The sequence below is a fragment of the Berghia stephanieae genome, unplaced genomic scaffold, assembly GCF_034508935.2.
Source record: "Berghia stephanieae isolate SIO BIC M18660-M18661 unplaced genomic scaffold, UCSD_Bste_1.3 scaffold12, whole genome shotgun sequence".
Taxonomy (NCBI): domain Eukaryota; kingdom Metazoa; phylum Mollusca; class Gastropoda; order Nudibranchia; family Aeolidiidae; genus Berghia; species Berghia stephanieae.
The window spans coordinates 91,020-105,000 of NW_027622179.1; positions in this window are offsets into that span (position 1 = coordinate 91,020).

A 13,981-nucleotide genomic window follows, 5' to 3' on the forward strand; every position below is an offset into this window, starting at 1 on the left:
CTTTGGAGATTTTGAAGACCCCACCTCTTGTTGACATCAAAACCGCATATTCGAAATCCAAGTTGTCAATCTTGTGTACGATCTTTTAACTTTGAATTAGATCACCTCTAAGTCTTCTGTACTTTAAAGAAGGAAGTAAAAGGCGTTCTGACCTTTCCTTATAAGGCAAAAAATACAACTCAGTGACAGACTTAGTGGCCCTCTATGGACGTTCTCCGCGGCTATGGTTTTTAGAGAAGGAAGTGAAAGGCGTTCCAATCATTTTCGTTTTATAAGACAATTAATACAACTTAGCAACAGACTTAGTAGCCCTCAATGGACGTTCTCTACAGCTATGGACTGTCCTTTATAATATGCAAATGGTTTACTCCAAATTTTGAAAATATCAAAATGTCAAGGGAGCAGGCATTTGTGTAAGAAAAAGATCTGAAAAATTGTGTATGAAAGTGTCGGGCAAAACAGAAAAAATATAAGAATAATAAACATCCCATGACTTGGAGGTTATATTTCATGAGGGTATTTTGTATGATGTCTATATTTGCTGGTGTTGATCCAATAAAATCGACATCATCTGCATAGGCGATTTCTCTAGGGATTGCATTCTCAATATGAGTCATTGGTTTTGGAATGACTTTTCGAACTTCTTTCAGAGCGTGTTCTAAGTATATTGTGAACAGAATCGGGCTCAGACTATCTCCTTGGGGGGTCCCGATGTTACTTTCGAACTGCGTCTGTTTTGTGGCCCCGTATATCCTTGGTTGTATCTTTGTGTTGCTGAGAAGAAATCGGATTATTCGGAGCTCGTCTTCGTCTACTATTTCTGTTAATATCTCCAAAAGTTTTCCTCTGTCGATCGTATCAAAGGCTGCGGACATATCGATTCCGGTTATTGTTATGGATATGTTTTCTTTGAGTGCCTTTGCTGCCAACCATTTATGTGTCCATACAACGTCCGATGTGCTTCGGTCTTGGCGAAACCCGCTTTGGCTATGTGATAGATAATTTTCTATTTTCGGTCTAATTCTGTTGAGGACAATAGTTGACAGTGTTTTTCTTATGGTATTCAGTAATGTTATTGGGCGCAGGTTGTTTACGGGTCCTTTCGTTTTTCCTGGTTTTTGTATTGTAATTAGGACACCGCTTTTTATGTCCCAGTCTTTGTGTGTTGAGAATGTTTTGTTCATTATGTTTGCAATGCTCAGATCCAGGGAGAGGGTACCGCATTTCAGCAATTCAGCGGGAATTTCATCTTCGCCTGGGGATCTGTTATTGTTTAGGCACTTTATGCTATTTCTAACTTCAGTTGTTGTGATGCGGTTGTTTAGGTCTCTAGGGTTTCCTGAGAATTTACAACAATATCGAGGAACAAAGAGGAATGGAAAAGAACAAAGAAAGTCGGCTCACTAATTGGAGACACCGAGGATGTACAAAGAAGAAAACAGCTATCAAACGCCGCACTCAGTAAACTCACCAATGTATGGATTAGAGGTGACAAAATAAAGAGAAAAACCAAACTGAAACTGTACCATGCTCTTGTAAAACCGGTACTTCTGTATAACTGCGGCACTTGGGCGTTGACAAAATCCGAAGAAGAACATCTGGATGCCTTCCATCGCACACAGCTAAGAAGGGTACTGGACATCAAATACCCAAAAAGATCTCAAATGAATCACTCTATAAGATCACAAAAGAAAGACCAATCTCCCTTGACATTTTACAACAACGATGGCAACTTTTTGGTCACATACTACGCAGGGACAAAAACATACCAGCAAACCAAGCCATGTCGGGATACTTCCAAAAACACGGGAACCTTTTCAGAGGAAGACCGATCACAACACTCCCCGTGATCCTAAACAAAAACCTCACAACACTTGGACAAAGCATTAGTCTCATAACGGCAGGGGACCTTGAAAATCTGAGAACCCTAGCAGAGGACCGGCAATATTGGAGACACCTCACACAGGAAATACTGGAAACAGCCAAGGCGACCCGATCTTTCGGTCGAGACGCGAAAGGCATCTAAGCAAGCAAGCAAGCAAACATCCCAAAGATCAGCCTGCATCTACATTGTATCGAACCTGAGACTTCCTGTACAACGACTACCACAGTTACGACATGCTTTGAAACAAAGATTAGAGGAACCAGGAATTTGATTTTTAAAGCGCATAAATTGTAAATCAAGGGATACTACTCATACAAAACTAAAACAATTACGTATTATGTCGGTTATTCCCCTTACACCATAAAGTGCAATAATTATTACAAGACTTCACTCGGTGTTACGATATCTGTTCCACTCAGTGAGAAACGTCAGAAACAATAAGTATCACATGGTTTTGTTACTATATTAAGCTGCAGAGAAGAAGTTGGGGTATGAAGGGGGGAATGGCCGAATGGTTTGGCAAGCACTGTTACCCATGAGGTACAAGATTCGAGGATTACAGAAAAAAAATGTTATTCTATCTTTATTTATTTTATCAATATCCAAAGAGGTTTAACCGCAAATCTTTAAGAGTGCTCGATTTGTTAAAAGTTCCGGCATGTTGCTTCAAACGGACCACAACTGTTAGATTGTTGTTTGATGTCTTTTCGAGTGTTGTTACTTCGGCTCGTTCCATTGGAAAAATGTTTTTAAAATTTTACCTCCTGCCATGACATCATGCGATATCGTCGCCTTTGCATTCCACAAAGGAATATAGATAATTGATCAATCAAGATGTCTGATGTCAACATGAATCACCCATGTTTTCCAAGTGAGTGGGTTAATAAGGAAAACACGAAAGTGTCTGAAGCGGGGTTCAAACCTGGGATCTTTTGGGTCATAGTGCAATGCCTTAACTTCGGCCCACTGGAAAAAGCCGGAAATAAACACAAATACAGACACGCACATACACATACACAAACACACACACACATACACACTTTGTTATTGTTTTTATACTGTCAAATGGGTGATTAGTTTTCATTTAATTCTCTTCATGAGACTATAAACGATTAAGGTTACACAAGGTTTTTTTAACTCGTTAACTGTCGCACTCTAGGAAAACTCGTATTTAAAAATTTGGCCAGAAAACTCGTCCTTCAAGAGTCGATCGATTTAAATGTCCCTCGTCTTGGCAACAACTCTCAAACCTGGGACTAAGGAAGACTTCACGAAGTCCCAGGTTTGATCATTTTACCAAGATGAGGGTAATGTAAATTTATCAATATTTGAAGAACGAGTTTTCTGGCCAAATTTTAAAATACATATAAGCTTTTCCAGAGTACGGGGAATAATAGACGCCTAGATAACCACGCCTCTCGGGCAGTCGTCATAATGTAATATATGGCAGTGATTGGTAAACATAGCGAATTACACAGGTTTTACCTTCGATGGTATGTGTATGAGAAACATAACCACACTTCTACCGCTTGATCAATAGAACTGACACAGAAAACTATGTGTAAACTTAAACTTTTATTATCTGATAAAAATAAATCGTTTGATAACTAGTCCCCCAAATGGGTGGTGTAAAAACAATAACAATGATCAGAGAGAAGTCGATTTTATTCACGTTATCGTTTACAAACAACCAACCAAGTTTGTCCGAGCACGTGTGAAGGTGTATCACAAATCCCATGTTTTGATTAGTCAAAAATCAACTGGTTAATAGGATTCAATAGTCGTACCGTCAATTCCTTCCTAATGACGTATGGTAACTTAGTAACACTGGCTCTAAACTATCGGAACAATGGCGGACGCCGTATGAAATATTTCTCCGGCGAGCTTAAAAGCGTATCCAGAGGGGAAAAAAAACCATCAATTTGATCATGTTCTGACTTTTACACATTCTGATCACAATGCATATGAAAAGGGAATGAAAAGTTATCGCCAGCATGAAGAATAAAAAGTAAAGATTTTCTTTGTTTAGAACCAAGATGGCCGCCGTTGCCGGGCGCGTGACATCAGACTCATCTCATGTAGTTCCATATCTGAAGCAGACGTCGGAGGTCATCTTCCGCCAAGCTGATCTATCTCTTGCCAGTTCTATTAAAGCAGCGCCACCTTTCTCAGCTTCATCTGTCCAAGTTCTTATCCCTTTCAAATACGTTATTATTTGTCTTCCTCTTATTCTTTTTTCATTCATCTTTCCAGTCAAGGCGAGTATTTCCAAACCAGGGTGGCGGATAATGTGTCCTAAAAATTCCATTTGGCGTTTGATGATTTTTGTTATCAGTGATCTTTTTCTGTTTGCCATTTCTAAAATTTCTTCATTTCTTTTCCTTTCCATCCATGACACCCTCATCATTCTTCTGTAAAACCACATTTCCACTGCCTCCAGTCTTTTAACCATGGTCTTGTTTATGGTCCAGCTCTCACAACCATATAGCAGCACAGACAGTACATAGCAATCCAGGACTTTGATTTTTGTTTTCATGCTAATATTCCTGTTTTCATAATTGTATGCAGCTGGTTGAATGCATTCTTCGCCATACCTATTCTTTTCTTTATTTCACAATCTGATTTTCCATTGGATGTTACATTGAAGCCTAAATATTTGAAACATTCAACTTGTTGTATTGTTTGTCCTCTGCTTGTTATTACACAGGCTGGTGGGTTATTATTTTTAGATACCATCATACATTCTGTTTTAGATATATTCAGTTCCAGTCCCATATTTTCACTACTCCTGACTACTGACATCAGACTACTGAATCCAATTGGACCGATCACATTATGTGTTGCTGTCCAACCACTAGATATTCATGTCTGGATGAGACTTTCAGGTGATCTCAAACTAATCACACTGATAGTGTACTATTGGAATCTACGGCTGTTCATATTTGACCCAATTGATGGCCTGTTACAAAGCATTAACCAATCAGATTACTTCCTTCCATAATTTATCCCGTTTCGTCCCCTTGACTTTTTATTTCCTGTATGAAAAGGCATCAGAGACCCTCACTACGTGTCAAACACACAGATAGGTCAGGCCTAGTTAGTGGGTATTTCTCACAATATTTTGACACACTGAATTGCATCGCAAAACCTGACGGCACGATGCATTATTTTTCAATCATCTGTATTAAAATTGTGAGTGATGCTCAGTTTGTTTACTCCGGGTGATAGGCAAGCACTTAAGATGCCTGTTGATTTCAGGGCCAACATGTACTTTATTTTAAATTTTCGAATCAAAAATACAACAACTTTAATATATTATCGACTAGTTTTAATTAAATATACGATTACTGACGTAATTTTCAAAAATGTATGCACTGTATGTTGATTGAAGAACTGAAGGCTCATACTATAAAATAATAGTTTAAAAAGCATCCATGTCAATTGCTTGACAAGAATAGCAACAAGAGGTTACAGAGGAACCATCAATCCCCTTTGTCTTCCTTTTTCTCGTACGATTTTATTAGTATATTTTAAAATCTTTGACTATCCTATTTTCTTTCCTTTTACCGGCGCTGACATTACCTAAATGTGTCGCAAGTGTCATACAAACAATCCGAGACTATGCTAGTTTGAGAAGGTCGAGTTACAATTTATGTCAACTATTAACCAAGCCTCTGGAACTCATCCGACGTGTTCTTATTGCAGGTCTGATAACCTAACCTTATGGGCTCATATTTGTAATGGAAATATTTTTAAAATGACGCAAAATATTGTCCATTACAACAATGTTAAACTAGGCCCCATAAGTGGGTTCGGATGCCAACCCTGAAAATATGTACACATCGAATTCAGCTCATTGGGCACGTGCATTCCTTCGAGTTGGAAGAGATGAATTAAAGGAATTAGAATCTCACAGTCATCTCCCCTCGGTGGACGGGGTGTTGCGTTACTAAGCAACGTGACGTGATGAATGACGTGTGCGGGGTTAGCGAGGGGAACTCAGCGACCTGCATTATGGGTAATGAAAAATATCCAATGAGTTATCGAATCGGATACACGCCTTTTAGGGGATTAATTACCGTTATTATTATTATTATTATTATTATTATTATTATTATTATTATTATTATTATTATTATTATTATTATTATTATTCAAAGCTGTTAGAGTTTGTGTGTTCAGCTTTATGACATGTGAAAGTAAAGAGATGGAAAATGAGAAAGAGAGCGAGAGAGAGGGGGGAGGATATAAAGAGAGAGAGAGATAGAGAGAGAGAGAGAGAGAGAGAGAGAGAGAGAGAAAGAAGAAAGAAAGAAAAAGGGCGAGAGAATGAAAGAAAGGAAGAGAGAGAGAGAGAGAGAGATAGATAAAATAGATAGATAGATAGATAGATACAATAGATAGATACAATAGATAGATAGATACAATAGATAGATACAATAGATAGATACAATAGATAGATACAATAGATACAATAGATAGATAGATAGATAGATAGATACACACACACACACACGCACACACACAGACAGAGAGAGAGAGAGAGAGAGAGAGAGAGAGAGAGAGAGAGAGAGAGAGAGAGAAAGAGCGAAAAGGAGGTGGGTAGCATGGACGATCATCAAACTATATACATATCTATAATATGTCCCCCCAAACCCGAATTTCCGACCATCTTTTTACTCTTTTCGTCATCGATATGAACTTTATTTTGTCATATTGTGAAAATAATCAATACAATCAGATAAGTTGTGTCCCACGGTCTCAAAACGTTATTATGTCGGAATGGAACGAGAACCAACAAGTCACATTGAAGACCTCATTGCATATATATATATATATATATATATATATATATATATATATATATATATATATATATATATAGAATTGTGTTTGATACAAATATGGTACGAAAAGTGCTCGACATGCAGTAATGGAGCGAATTATTATTATTTAAAATATTTACCACAATGTTTGAGACAGTCTACATTAATGTTTCAGGCTTAATTAAGCCTGAAACATTAATGTAGACTGTCTCAAACATTGTGGTAAATATTTTAAATAATATATATATATATATATATATATATATATATATATATATATATATATATATATATATAAAGAAAAGAACCCCCCCCCCCCCCCCCCCAAAAAAAAAAATAAATTAAAAAATAACAGCAAACAAACAAACAAACAAAAAAACAACAACAAAAAACAAACAAAAAAACAAATAAAAACAACTTAAGTTATGATTTTTCCGTTAACCACTTCCATAAACAATCTTCTTAGTTCATCCACCAATTTTTTTCATGATAAATAAATCCTAAGTCACCTGTCTCAATACTACAATATTATTATTTTATGTATTCTTTCTATTGATTATTTACGTTTAGCCAAAATGCTCAAAAAATCTGTCAGTCGGATATAATGTACCAACACAAAAAAACTGTGTAACTTTAAACGTTTATAGTCGGCTTAATAGAATTTAGTGAGAACTACTCATAAAAATGGCTGGTCAAAAACAATAACAAAGAGCTGAGTGACGTCAATTTATATCCTTCTCTAGGCTAAGCCAAGCTTTTTTTTCTCCATTTTGTAAAAAAAAAAATAATAATTTACTGTTTGCGACATAGATATTTGCATCACTGGGCTCTCCAATTTAAGTAATATCAGTTATAATTGTAAGATTTTAGGTCTTAAATGTTCATAGAAATGTGTTCATTCTGCTCAATCTGTTCTATAAAAAAAAAATAGAATTGGGAGTTAGGAATAAAATTATATTAAAAACAAGAAACAAATAACAACAACAAAAATTCCCTTTATTCATCCTCATTGGGAAATTTGCCTTTAGAGTCTATTCCAAGGGAAGACTAAAATAACCCAGGCGTCAGCTGCAGTGCAGCGCCGAAAAGTGAACTCGGTGATGTGACCTTGCTCAAGGTGATACATCGCAGATAATCGAACTCGGTTCCTTTGGGTAGGAAGCAAAGACCGTACCACTGAACCACGGTGTCCCATATGAAGCTTTGGTCCTTGTAGCCCACAGATTTCCGTAGTTTATATAGACTGTCTTCATTCTACTTAATCTATTGGTTTGTTTATGCCCTTCCGCCACGACATCATAAGAGATATCGTCGCCTAGGCATACTACGAAGGACTATAGATATTTCATCAAACAAGATATCTGATGTTAACAGGAATCACCCACGTCGTCCACGTGAGCAAATTTGGGGGTTGATAATCTTGCCCAAGGAATAAAAACGAAAGAGCCTGAAGCGGGACTCGAACCCGTGACCTTCCGGATCACAGTGCAATGCCTTAACCCTTCGGCCACTTCTCCCCCGCTCAATTGATTCTTTTTTAAAAAATTTATATAGGATTGGGGGTTAGGAAGCATAGTAAGCCAATTAATTTGTGATTCTTCGTAACCAGATCGACAGGGGATATAACCGTGAAAATTACCAACTTTTAATAACTTGTTCACAATTACTTCCCCTAGATATTTATCCCGTATGTGTTGCATCAAAACTTGTAAATTACAATTTATTTATCTATTTGCATTTCCACCATGCTCAACCCTTTTGTGTGGCGCAGTGGCCCAACGGTACGATATATCTATCCCGTCATGTTATAAACCTCAAGCGATGTCATGCGTTGTCAATAGTCGGATGGTGACAATGATTTTGTGGAAAATTCTTGTCCAACGTTGTCTTTAGGCAAAGCATTTAACACACTCAACTCAACTCAGGTGTGAATGAGTACATGGCTATGGACTATGGCGGACGTTGAAAGATTGCTGGAATTTATTGTTTTAAGCCAACCATTTTTATGAGTTGTTGTCACTAAATCCAATCAATCAGACTATTGATACTGTGCGTTTAGCCAAAAAGCTCACATCATTTCGACAGCCGGAAATAAATTACAAACACACAAAACAATGTGTAGCATTGGACGTTTAAAATCTGATTTATTCAATTTAGTGAGAACAGCTAATAAAAAAAAGGCTGGCTTGAAAACAATAACAAGGAGCCGAGGGACGTCAATTTCGTTCTATCTGTAGTTATGTGTGTTTGAACGATTGATATGATGGGTAGTTTTAGTATATATTTTACTTAAACACATAGGCATCGGAGTTGACATTGAACAGGTGAATAAGCCTTAAGCGGAAAGTGAGTGGTATCTAGCGTCCCGTTATACAATGGGTTTGAAGAGTGTATGTTTACATTAGCTTAACTGTAGAATAAAACTGTCCACGTTCTGAGCGTTTTAACTCGAGGTGTTGATTTCCGTTCGCAAAGATTCAATTGTCTGCCCATTGTATGCAAATCTCCTGCTAATTACCCTTTCCAAACAAGACTCCAACGTGCATATACCCTGAGGTTCGCGTCTCGTTCAAGAGTAGCTAAAATTGCAATTGGTGTTCTAGCTCTGTCTCTTCCCGCTAAAGTTGTTAATCAAAAGCATCTGAATATCATTGGGTATCTAAATTGGAACATTCTTTCTGATTGGCTATCCCCATAATTCCTCGGCGTGCCCTTACTTTGTTTGTTTTTGTTTTTAAGGGTTTTACGGCGCTTGCAACACATTTAGGTTATATCAGCGCCAGTAAAAAGGAAGAAAATGGGATAGTAAAAAGTTATAGAATTACAATAAAAGCACCCAAGAAAAAGTAAGACATAGGGGAACTGGGAACAAATAGGGATCAGATGTAGATTCCAAGAGCAGACCACCAATGCACTTAGTTTGAGATCACTTAAAAGTCTCATCCAGACTGCCCTTACTTTACAAAACCAAATTCATCTCTGAATTGCATCACACACACGCTATGAATCCCAAGAAAGAAGAACCATCCCTCCAATTTCAAACTTGTAAAAGTTTAACTTCTCTCGGTTGAAGGTAAAATTAATTATTGGTTAACATTCAAAGTGGAAGGAAATATAACTGAATTCAATGCTTAATCTACCATTACTATTATAGTTTGTGTATATTTGAATTGTGCTTCATTCTATGGATGTCCGTAAGTTAAAATACTTGTACAAAACTATATCTATATGTATATTATACTATAGTTAACATTTGTTTATGATCTATGCTATTTTTTTTAGTGGATATTGTAAAGCTCAATTTTTTAAAGTAAAACATTAGCTTTGAATATGGAATGTTTCAATTTTAGATGCCTGTGTATTCTTTGTTAGTTCCCATCATCATCATCATCATCATCATCATCAGGGGCAGCGGTACGGTCTTTGGTTGGCACCCGAAAGGTACCGAATTCGATCACCCGCCGCTGAGTGGTCTTGAGCAAGTCACCTTATCCTAACTAAATTTGCGGCGCTGCACTGCGGCTGTCGCTTGGGTTATTCCAGTCTTCCCTTAGAATAGACCCGAAAGACGAATCTCCCCTATGGGATGAATAAAGGGAATTATGTTTAATTTATTTATCATCACCATCATATCAGCGGGATCATCATCACCACCACCACCACCACCACCCTAATAATAATGGATAAAATAAATAACACATTTCCATGTAATAATCAATCTAAAAACAATCAGTGCTCCTAAAAGACCCCTTTGATTTCTTTGTCTAATTCGTTCCATACTTTTGGAGTCCCGACAAAGAAAGATTTTCAGCTAACTATAGTTTATATATGGGAACATTAATCAGTCGTTTATATTGGAATCGGAGTTGTCTAGCAGGTGTATTAGTTCAAAGCGCATTTCCAAGGATTTACCATGCTCAATGAACTTCACAATATTTAATTTAGTTTATTCCTCCGGCACGCCATATCGACCATACATCCATTAGGTACCGATCGTTGTTTGAAGCCTTTTTGTGTTAAAGCTCTTTACAATACCCGTCATTGCTTATAAGATAGGAATACATTCACACCTGAGTCAAGTGCCTTACACACGGACTTAACGTCTGGATCACAATTTTCAACAATCACTGTCACTCATCCGGCCATTGACAAGGCTTGATTTTGTGACAAGAGACACCGTACCACTGAGCGACTGAACAAATAATCACCATCTGCGCCATCGTCTTCATCATTATCATCATCATTATCATCATCCTCATCACAGCCGTAACAGCCAGCAATACCACAACCATCATCTTCGGGTCCGGTCTATCCGTGTGGGGGGTCGGGGTGGAACCTGCTGAAGTATTATCATTTTTTTAAACAGAAACACGATAATCATCATCATCATCATCATCATCATCATCATCATCGTCATCCATTGTCGTCGGCATCGTTATCATCGTGTCCGGGCAATCCGCGTGTGTCTGGGGTAGAACCTGCTAAATATTATTATTATCTACCTACCTAATAAAAACACACCATTCTTGTTCATTTATTTTTCAAATAATGAAAGGCACGAGCTTTTCCCACACACACAAGAGGCGATGACGACCAGTGACAAATGGGAGGTGGGGGCGGCCGACAACTTTTACTTACTTACCTTACCCGGGTTCCATCTCTTTCCAGAGGTCGGATGTCATGGCCTTCCATCCTTCACGGTCCATTGCAGCCTCGTTACAGTCTGCCATGCGCCGTCCTGTCGCTTCCTTTATGCCATCTGTCCAGGATTTCCTTTGTCTTCCTCTGTCTCTTTCCTTCAATTCTTCCCTCCATTATCCTTTTTTCGAGACTATCATGTCTTCGCATATGTCCAAAATATGACAGCTTTTTGTGCTTCACATTCAAAAGAAGTTCTTTTTGTTTTTGGCCCATTAGGTCGAGGACTTTGATGTTTGTTTTGCTTGCTGTCCAGGGGATTTTCAGCATTCTCCTGTAAGTCCACATCTCAAAAGCTTCAATACGTTGTTCTGTCTGTGCGGTTAGTGTCCACGTTTCACAACCATAAAAGAAAATGGACCACACATAGCATTTGGTGCATCTCATTCGTGTTCTTATGGAGATATTTATGTTGGTGAGGATTGGCTTTAGTTTCATGAACCCTTTTTTGGCCAGCATTATTCGTCTCCTGATCTCTTTGTCAGACTTTGTATCGGATGTTACCAACTGCCCCAAGTACGTGAACTCCTTTACTTGTTCCACTGGACACTCTTCTATTTCTATATCTATGTCTATGGGCTCTTTCTTTTTTGTTATCACCATTGTTTTTGTCTTCTTGGCATTCATGAACAGTCCCTTACTCTCTTCGTTCACTTTTGAAAGTAGCTTCTGTAGGTCTTCCTTACTTTCCGCCAACAGGACAGTATCGTCAGCGTAACGTAAATTGTTGATGTTGTGGCCACCAACTTTCAACCCTTGTGATGTTTCTACTTGCCGAAAAATAGACTCTGTGTATAAATTAAACAAGCAAGGAGACATAACACATCCCTGGCGCACTCCTATCTTGATTTCAATTGCATCTGTTGTATCTGCCTGCACTTTTATCTGAGCCTTTTGCTGCCAGTACATATTAGCGATTAGAGCCACAACATTCTCTTCCACGCCTATTGTCACAAGGTCCTGGATAAGTTTCTGATGACTAACAGAATCAAATGCCTTTGATCCACCAGATGGCGCTACCGGTCTGTGGCAATGGCTCGCATGGAAAACAGAAGACACAGGAAGTGATCTCCCCTACCACCGCTAGAGGTCACAACACCCAGGTCTCATGTGGAAGGGCCCATGGTAACTAGTACTCACAAATCTGGGGTCTGATTCATGGAGCGGGACTATGGTAGTCTCAGACTATAGCAAAGTCTGAGACGTTTTAGTCTAAGACTTTGGGAAGTCAGAGATTACGGAAAGTAAGCTATTCATGGAGTCAGACTTCGTCCCTGACTATCAAGTCTCTGACTACGCTTGCAAAGTCTCAGACTACAGAGGTCAATCTATTTTTAACTGGGGATTCCTCGGAAACGTATCACAAAACGTCATAGAAATGTGTTACTTTTCCAGCTGCGCATGCGTCATACAAAGTGGCACAGAAATCATACCCATTTCTTCTTCGTGTTTGTTTTGATCGTTTTTGTTGTTGTTTGTTTTGTTGTTGTTTTTCCCCACAAATAAAAATAGTGTGAGACAAGTTTAGGGGTGTAAAAATTGTTTGAGAATGTGTCTGTGTGTGTGTGTGTGTGTGTGATGTTTTTAGTAAATATAAATAACGATGGCACTTGAATGATTCTTATCCACGGTGTAGCATTGTTCTAAGTTGAGAGCGGTGGGCGCTGCCTGAAGCATGGGGTCCCGAAAATACTAACGAAAGAGTGATGATGGAGAGGAATCGATGGAAACAATACAGACAATGGGCGTTTCGGGTAAAAAACCCTTCGTCGGCACAACAATAAACAAATAAAAGTTGAAAACAAATAAGATGAAATGCAGTATAAATTGCATCGTCTGTACTCAACGATGGTTGGAGTGTGAACGAATCGTTAGCGCGGTGTGATAGAAATGATAAGGCCAGTGAGAGACGTGAAATTTCGAGAAAATAATGGACGATAAAAGACATAAAAGAAATGTAGTAGTCGTAGTAGCACTAGAAGTAGTAGTAGTAGTAGTTGTTGTTGTTGTAGAAGTTGTAGTAGTAGTAGTAGTAGTAGTAGTAGTAGTGGTAGTAGTAGTAGTGGTAGTAGTAGTTGTAGCAGGGGCGTGGCTCTATTGGTTCAAATGGTGCCTGGCACAACATCCATGTTTTAAAAATGGATAACAGAATTTTTTTAAATATATAAAACTGAGAAATGGTATATATTGCCTTTTATCAATAGTGCGAAACAGACTCTCTTTCTGTCACAACGCCTTCTACCCACGCTTTTCTCCCGATTCACACAGTCAGTTGACTGTCGTCAGCGACTGTGTACTATGGCTGAGCGAGTGACTGGATTTCCCCACTAAAACGATTCCAAGGAGCGGATCTTTGCTGGCACCATTTAAGGCTATTACTATAATGTTGCCACATTGAATACCTGGCTCGAATTTTTACCATCTTCACATACGAGAAAAAACCCGCCTCAGGTGCCGAGAAATTTTTGCTCCAACTCTGTTGGACTGGGGAAAAATAGCTAATGTTGGTCATTTACGTCCTAGTCATAGTATGGTAACTTCGACCATCTTTATTATTATCGAAATCACGATT